The sequence below is a fragment of the Liolophura sinensis genome, chromosome 4 (genome assembly GCF_032854445.1).
Source record: "Liolophura sinensis isolate JHLJ2023 chromosome 4, CUHK_Ljap_v2, whole genome shotgun sequence".
NCBI classification, from domain to species: Eukaryota; Metazoa; Mollusca; class Polyplacophora; order Chitonida; family Chitonidae; genus Liolophura; species Liolophura sinensis.
Genome location: NC_088298.1, coordinates 11,342,093 through 11,351,921, shown reverse-complemented (window position 1 = coordinate 11,351,921; position 9,829 = coordinate 11,342,093).

Here is a 9,829-nt window from a genome sequence, read left to right as displayed (position 1 = left end):
GCGTCGTCGACCGTTTAATGTCGCCATGCATTAAGAGAATGACACATGCAGTGAGAATGGGGGGTGGGGAATAAATGTACAATAAGACTTTTCAATTATTTACAAAACCTGCAGAATTGCCTACCCCTGGTTTTAAAATCTCTAAACCACACTGTGTCAACAAAACAGCGTTAATGGAAATGTTAAAAGCTTATACAATTTCCCGAAATTGCGTGTCACAAGTGCAAGCCTTTCATTGTTGTGGGTTATAGCTTGCATTATAAAGGATTAATACTCTGACTGAATTCAATGTTTCATCGGGAAAAGAAAATGGGAAAATGTATCTGACATTTGACTAAGGACTGCCTTAGACGGTTACCGCTTGGTAAAAAATGTTTCTGGGGTTATGGTACCTTTAAAATTATTTGTAATTGCGTTACTATGTTAGGAACTGGAAGATATTTTCTCCAGTTAGAACGATTGTATTAGTGGTATATATGTAAATTAATGTATAGTATGAAAAGTAAAACTGGGTTAAGAAATGCTCCTCCTGGAATGAAGGCTTAGAGCATTTTTCACAACGGTTCTATAAAAACGTAAAAAAATTTAAAATGACACTACAGCACATTTTGGAGATTTTCGCCTGAAACATAAGACGTATAGCTCAAAATATGAAAAAAAAAAGTCCGAAAAAATAAAAAAAATAAAAAACACCAGACGCGGTTTGATCTGTTTTTACCCTCATCCCTCCCCTTCGAAAAGCCACAACGCTAACCGTTGAGAACGTAACATGACTGTAAGACCTTCCTAAACTAATGGACGGATCCAAGCATGCTGTCTAGAACAGCATGGTACAGCATGATAAAATGTATTAAACGAAATCAACACCAGGATAACATAAATACTGGAGTTGAATTTACTGGAGAGCAAACTCATTCACCTCTCCTTTTGCGGTTTCCTTTCCAGTGATAAAAATGGTGTCATGGCGTTATGCAGGGGAGAGCTTAATTTTAGACAAATACCTTAACAGATCGTATGCTAAGTCCGGTTGTACTCGCAGATCAAAGTTCAACAGATTGTCTTCGTTAGGAGCTGGAATATCCGGTTTATCGCACATCATAGATCCTGAAACGTTGTACAATGGTGGGAAAATAGTACTGAACACGATCAACGCTTCAGAAAACAACTGGTCTGTTAAAGAAACAGCTGTATGAAAGGCGTTATACATGATTACACGACAAAATAATCTATATATATTCACCATATATCTACCTGTATTTTACAGGCAATACTGTATATATTCTACAAATACAAAGTAGGGCTACACACAAAATACTCCACAAATACAAAGTAGGGCTACACACAAAATACTCTACAAATACAAAGCAGGGCCACACAAAAAATACTCTACAAATACAAAGTAGGGCTACACACAAAATACTCTACAAAGTAGGGCTAAACACAAAATACTCTACAAATACAAAGTAGGGCCACACAAAAAATACTCTACAAATACAAAGTAGAGCTACACACAAAATACTCTACAAAGTAGGGCTAAACACAAAATACTCTACAAATACAAAGTAGGGCCACACAAAAAATACTCTACAAATAAAAAGTAGGGCTACACACAAAATACTCTACGAATACAATGTAGGTCTACACACTAAATACTCTACAAATACAAAGTAGGACTACACACAAAATACTCTACAAGTACCTGCTGTAGCTGTACATAATTGACTTACCATCGATTGGCGTGTACTCAGTTTGGTTGTAGATTTACATCAGTTTGTAGGCTCCCTATATTTGATTGATATTTGAACAACACTCAGGCTGCGAAACAAAAACAAAAAAAAATCTTTGGCAACATGCTGTACTTGAGCAACACCTAGTGTATGTGACTACGTACTTGGGTGTAAATTTATAGTCAGAAGAGAGCTATTTATCTACAGGAAAAGACACTATATCTCAAACTGCCAGCAAACTTTATTTATTTTTTTTATTTGATTGGTGTTTTACTCTGTACTCAAGAATATTTCACTTATACGACGGCGGCCAGCATTATTGTGGGAGGGAATCGGGCACCAGCCAGCAAATTTAAAATAAAGATACAAACGTGTTATTACAATTTACATTAACCAGATCTTTAGCATAACTTCAATAATTTGTAAATAAACATGAATAGCAAAACATTTCATAGCCATCAGACTTGAAAAATAGACTGTATAAGTAATTAGAGTCTTGTCTCGGGGAAAAACCGCAGTTTCTTTATTAACACGAGGAAAATGTAATGATATATATCGGTAACGTTCTCTGAATTTTTTTGTCTTTAACCGTTGATTATAATTACAATCATAAATCTTAAGCAAAATATTAATCTTAAACTAGAACACTGTCTGTGTATAAAATCGGACATGTTTCACATGTACATGCCATGACCGACTGACACGTTATGTCTGTATGTCTGGTAACCACATTGCCAAGTTCCCTTCGTGTATGTCCACTGTAGAGATAACTATGACTTCTTGTCCAAGCTACAACTCTTGTTTTACATACGCAATTTTCATTTTGTTGAAAACACTGATGCAGAAGTGGCGATTTGCCCTGTTTTCCGTAGTTGTCATGGTAACCAGACTGCAAATTACCTTATATTTGTACTATATATAAATAGGTGTATATTCGTTCGAGCGTATATGCGGTTCACCTGAACTCTTGTTCACATATATTATTATTGATATAGGGAAGCACACGACGTTCAAATATTTTACTGTATGTCAACATTACATGGATCTCAAAACAGCCAGCATCTTTGCAAGATTTAGGTACGTGTATCAACTTACGCACTTAAAATATATGGAGCACACAAAAAACTTCCTCCTCAACAGAAGAGTGCCTTTATTGTCTTGCATGGCCGTACACGCTAACAGGTTATAGGTAAAGGGTTTGTCTGTCAACGCGACAGAAGAAATATCAAGTTGTGAGTTTAAGGTTATTTGACATACATGTAAACACACTTCTCTACCTCTGGCAAGACGTCCACGCAATCTCATCTTGTTATGTAGTGTACAGCTATGACAGATTTGTACAATGCGGATGAGGTTCTCAGAGAAAGCCAAGAGACGTATTGTATCACACACAAATTTTACATTCCGTAACAGTCTAATATTTCACCCGAGATATTAGGTCAGTTTTTAAAGGTAAATAAATACTAATTAAGCTAAAACTTACATTTTGTTCATTAGAATATCATCATATCTTTCGAACAAATCTGAAAACACATTTAACTCTCAGAATTAGGCAAAATAAAAAAACTGGATCATGAACGAAATGTTAGGTCATTTACGGTACATAATGATACAGTGTTCGTACATCTGAGGTCAAGGAGCAAATGTTTCTTCGGAGATGGGTTGGAGTTTAGACAGTGCTAATTGTCAGTTGGTCTATAGGACTAGGGCCCTACGTCACAAAAGTTTGAGCGGATATGAGCAAATGAAATTCCGCAATAGCGATATTGTTTTCTAAAGTAGCTTTTCTAGACAGGCGAGCTTTCATAAGGCTTCTTATCTGAAGAAACAATACAGGCATTGTAGGGTAGTTGTCCAAGAGCTAGCTGAGATATATTTGACATGAAAGCTATAAAAGCTTTGACAATTTGGTTGGGTAGAGGTAGCCTATGTCACGACAGACACCCTTGTCTTAAGTGCAGCCAGTGATGAGTACGGCTGAGGGGCTGTTTCTAATTTCCCCCACAATTCAGTTTTATTTGACCTAGCGCCTATATATGGCTGACACCAATGCTACATAGTGAAGAAAATCACACTTCTTATGAGCCTGCAATTTAAGATTATAATTTTATGGTGTTATGACCATTCAAAACAAAGACTAAATAGCGCTAATTAGCCTAAAGATTTATTTGACATAAATCTTATAACATTGAAATCAGATGTAAAATGTGTAGCATGGTCTAATTAGCAAGAATCACCAACTTAAGACAAGATCATGTTGTGGAAAGATCACTTAAGACAAGGTCAAAGGTCATTTTGCACCGAATGACCTTTGATTCTACTTTCATTAACAAAGATTTTACAGAAATGAAAATTGGTAGAAAATGTGGGATTTGATCTCGTCATCAATAATCACCAACTTAAGACAGGATTATGCATTGGAAAAGGTCACTTAAGACAAGGTCAAAGGTCAATTCGCACTGGAAATCGTTTTATGATACGGGCACATTAGCATTTGCGTTGTACACCCTGACATCAATGTAAGGTTGAATAGCAATCGCTAAAACCGCCAACACACAACATCTTTATAAGTATGTCATTATAAGTATATAAACAGAGCATAACGGCACTGAAAATAGATATGAAAAGGTAATTAAAAGGTCATGAATAGCTTGTTGAATAATAGGATTTTTTTTTAGATATCAACGATTACATTTATGTCGTGCCAGGTTAACCGCAGGCGAGATTAAGTAAAATAGACAGAACGATTAAGGCGGTATTAATAGTTCAACTTTCCATTCATGACCAAAATTATGTTATGTTATTGTTCAAATACACATGATTGGCTTAAAAAACGAAACAGGGGGTTTCGCTCCATGCGCACAACGGGGTTTCGAACCGCGACCTTCGGGCTAAGCGCTTTGTCGTGAGTACCTCATTATTAAACGGCGAGTCTCAAGAGTGTCAAATATGTGAAATCCCCAGAGCGGCATTTTGGATTGTCAATTCACCACCGATTTTCCTCGCTTCGTTTGACTGGGCTTCAGATTTGACAACAAAAGCCAAACTGGCACAGTAAGCCGGAGATTAGGGTCGAACCTCCACCTGCTGGGACAGCCGTAGGTGCCACACCGATGAGTCGGAAAAGCGCTGTCACATTATAATGAAAATTTTGATGTTTTATTACTTGGGTGATTCAGTAACTTCCTATATGTGGAACAATAATAAGTACAAGATTGCCAGAATCATGAGTACAGTATGAAAGACAGACGAATGATAGCGAAATGGCGACATTGTTCGTGACAGAGCACGACAACCACCCCGACTGTTTCAAGGCAGTGCATGACTTGTAGATTTTTTTACCCAAAATGGCGTCCTGAGTTAGCGAACCTAAATCGTATTACCCATAACCTGAAATCTTGATGACATACATGAATGTGTTCGTGAACAATGACTTAAAGGTATTTTCACATTTAGCCAAAATTTAGTTTAAAGCCTTCTCTACAATTATGTGGTGCCAGTGGCAGTCCTTCAGTAATGTTTTAGTCTAGAGAAGTGGCGTATCGGTGGCCCTAAGCTCACTACACTATATACTATAAGCTAAGTCAACACTATAACATTGTATAGGCAGATGAATACTGTCTGAAATGAAGCTGGTTTAAACGTCACATTTTGTTATAGTTTATATACACAGATATAATAGTGATCAAATTAACATAGGTTAAGTGAGTACGATAATACATTTTGTCATAGTTTATATACAGATATAATAGTGATCAAATTAGCATAGGTTAAGTGAGTACGATAATACATTTTGTCATAGTTTATATGCAGATATAATAGTGATCAAATTAAAATAGGTTAAGTGAGTCCGATAATACATTTTGTCATAGTTTATATACAGATATAATAGTGATCAAATTAACATAGGTTAAGTGAGTACGATAATACATTTTGTCATAGTTTATATACAGGTATGATAGCGATCAAATTAACATAGGTTAAGTGAGTAAGATAATACAATTTGTCATAGTTTATATACAGATATAATAGTGATCAAATTAACATAAGTTAAGCGAGTACGATAATATAATTTCTATAATATAACAGACCACTATATAATTAAGTCTCCCCATCACAATGCTGGCCGCCGTCGCTTAAGTGAAATTAAGTCTAACAGTTAAGACCAAAATGTGTGTAAATATTCCGACCACAAAATGGGTTATCCTTGTGCGATACGTCTTGTGTTTTATTCACAAATATATTTGGTGCGCAACATAGATACATGAAGGCATTAATTCTGTATTTGTTTGTTTGTTTACTTGTTTGCTTTTCTGAGTGTTGCCATGAAGACTATAATCTTAAAGAAAACACTGGCCAGTCCTCACTAGTAACAGTTAAGCCTTATTTCCACACCATCTTCTACCTGTATTGTTTATGGCCTCTGGGTAATAACATTAAGATACATATCTATTAAAGCACATAAAGGCAAGCCGGACTATAAATTAACTTAATATTCCCAGTCTTAAACGGTATAATGGATATACTATGTAGTATACGTGTAACAACCCGAGCGTATATGAGGTTGGCAAATATATGCATAGAATCGCTGTCTCATCAGCTAAGTCTACGGTACTGTGTACAAACGGTAAATGGCCTAAAATTACGCTCACACCTAAGATGCAAATTTTGTCTCATTGGGACACTTTTATGAGCCTTGTAAAATATGGAACGTATTTTGAGGATTATTTGGAAGGTAAGGGGATATTTTACTGGAACAAATGTATGTTTCAGCACCGAAAGTAATATTTTATGCCATTTATTTGCTTCTGAAAATGTCCTTTTGACGGAGCAAACTATTTGATAATTTACCTTGTACAGACTGGTGCTTAACTCCCTTCATTAGGCTTACCCACGCCTAATCTTATATCACTCCACGTACACCATGCAATGTTCGTGTCCCATGATCTGGTTAATATGTCACAAAGTCCATGAGGGTTGGGATATAGGTCTATAGATCTACACGTTCGCCATGATGACTGCGTAGCCTAACAGCTAAGACTTGAAAAGCTATAACTTTTATGTGAATAAAATTTCACACGCAAGGTCGGATCTTACATATGACAGATTGACATATGTTCAATGTGCCTTATCTCTATCACATTACAACAGACGTCCTTACAATTTTTTGCCTTCGATCTCAGCTGCCTTATTCACGTGTACACGTAGGACTAAATGTATATTAGTTCTAAATAAACGGATTATTGAACAACCCTCCAGTGGTTTTTCATTTTCCGTGAATACGATATTTTATAAAACCTACGTTAAAAGCAATAACACTGTGATAATATTGTTAACGGAAAACAGCAGTGTAGTAACTGTATTATGTATATAAGCCTAGAGTGTTAACAACCACACAACCTGAGCTCTGTATAAACAAAAAGAGAACATCATAGCCTACGTTCTGTCACACATAACACAGCCTAAGGCATACGATGGTTGTTGATGGAACAAAAACAAAACAATGCAAACGTTTAAGCTTTGAATCATGAGCTCTGCAACATAACATGACACATTCAAACAAAATGTCATTTAAATTTAAAGATCAGGAGAACAGTTTCGAAAGTTCAGTTTTTGTTAGTTCAGTTGCACTAGGCTTCCCTCGTCGAACCTGTTTGACAGGATGAGTTCCAGATTTAAGAACTAAAGGGACGTAATTTATAAGATTTATAGTCATTAGAGTTCTGTCCCTTGATGCATTCCCTGATCGCTCGTGTTCATTAATTTAGCTTCAAAGTTGTTCTACAGGCGCCGATAGCACAGTTGGTAGAGCGTCCGCTTCGGGAGGCGGTAGATCCAGGGTCAATCCTGGGTCGAGTCACACCTAAGACCTTAAAAGAGGAAGTTGTAACTCCCTCGCTTGGCGTTTAGCATGAAGGGGATAGTGCAACGACTGGTTGACCCGTATCAGTATAATAGCTCGGGCGGGGAGACTTACTTACCTTCGGTAAGTCGTCTCAGTGAAGCAGCACTAGATAAAAGAATGGTGGAAATCTGTTCTGCAACAAGGAGACACATTACATGCACTCTAAGGATTTCTTCGTCGTTATATCACTGAAAAACTACAACGTTAAACCCCAATCACTCACTCACTCACTCAAAGTTGTTCTTGCCTTATTATTTGTATTGTGTCATAAATGGCATTTTGAACACTAAACAACTTGTGTTGTTCGATCGCTTCAGCATGGTTAGTAAAACTCAATCTTGAGCATTTTAATCGTATGGCACAGCATAAATAAACGAAAATGATGGGCACATATGTAATGTTGTATAGCCTGCAATTGTCCTTCAGTTTACACCATATTAATTGTCACGTGCATCAAAAGCGGTTCATATCCTCAAAAGTGCCAAGCAGAGCAGCTATAAATCTGGTATATACTCATGAGTACAGCAGTAACACTAATCAAATACATAAATGTATAAATAAATAAATGTAAATCTGGTCTTTTGTTGGTGCTTTACGCCGTGTTGTTGCCACTTATTATACGTCCGCCGTCAGCATTATGGCTAGAGGAAAGCGGGCGGAGGCTAAAGACGGACCTTCCCATAAACATGTACAAACGAAGAGGAAGCCATGACTAGCGTGCACAGGCTGGACTCGAACTCACAGCGATCGCATGGGAGAGAGATTCTCCAAAAATCCCACTACCCTAGCACACCAACCACCCGGCCACGGAGGCCCCCAAAAAAAATTTCAACCAAAGACTATACTTCTGGTTACTCTAATTAGGATTCTCTCACCTGGATGACTAACAGTTACAATACATTCTCACAAGTTAAGCCTTCGTTAGTAAAATAATATGTAATCTGTGCATCAAAATAGACATTCGTGCACCAGCCGTCAACGAAGCTGGACTTTCCAGGTCAATAATCGCAAGGCCAGTTCCCAAAACGACCACAAACTACCAAAGAACTAAGAAAGTATATAAAGTACGAAATTAGGACAGAATCTTGCAAAGAGAAGCAGCCAACAGTTTTGAATGATATTGGAAGGCTAGGGTATGTTCTGGGCGCATGAGTGAATCAATCAGTATTCAAATGGCTCTTTTTTTAGGGGAAATCAAGAGATCATCTCATTTCATTTAACTATATATTGGAAAACTTATTAATGGTGTTTTGTAGATTAGAAACAACTTACCTTTTTTTCTAGAGAGGAGTTTTTTTTTTCACTTAGCTAGTTTTTTTTTTTAGAGCGAAGTTATATATGAATCTTGTAATATGAGCGACGGCTACCCCTTAGGTTCTTTGATGTAGCACTTTACGGACACAGAAACAGTATCATCTGTGTCGTATGACATATAATGTATACCAGATGCTACTTTTCCAACATTTTAACTGGTTATCGTAAGTAAATGTTCACTAGATGCAGCATTTAACGCAGCAGCATACGGGTTAGCCTTATCAGTATCCGAAAATTTGTTTTCGTTTTGATATAGATTAGCATATAACACGTAGTTAAGAGTTAATTTTATTTATATTTTATCTTTTTATTTAAGTTTTTTTTTAACTTTATTTATCGCCTGCATTATATTCGCTTGGTGTATAAGCGATGTTTCCCCTATACCACGGTGGCTATAAAACCGTGTTCACGATGGTAATTCTGAAATATCTCACAAGGCCACCTCACTCACTGCGACACTTTATCTGCACAGCCTAAAGTCGCCGACGATCCAAATGGCGATAGCTGGTATGGAACCCAGAGTATGGGAGCCTGGTGGTCTCTCCCATTTTTTCTTTGACTTAAATGTAAATATCCGAAGCGACAGGTGTGTAGAACTATCAAAGAGAATCGATTTGAATATTTAATTAGAGTCTGTCACACAGTGTATCGATTAATCTATATACCTATAAGCATGCAGGTAGGAATTCGCTGTAACGTATACTGTACGGCAGTTTATGTATGAATGACAGCATGGCTAATGGTCATGTTTGGCTTACATGCCATTCTAACTATTAACTGAATAAAATTGAAAATGTTTGGATTTAAGGTGGACAAATCATAATTAAAAGGTTGTTTTATCATTAATCACGTTAATCTGTGCGATCTTCCAAAATTAACAAGG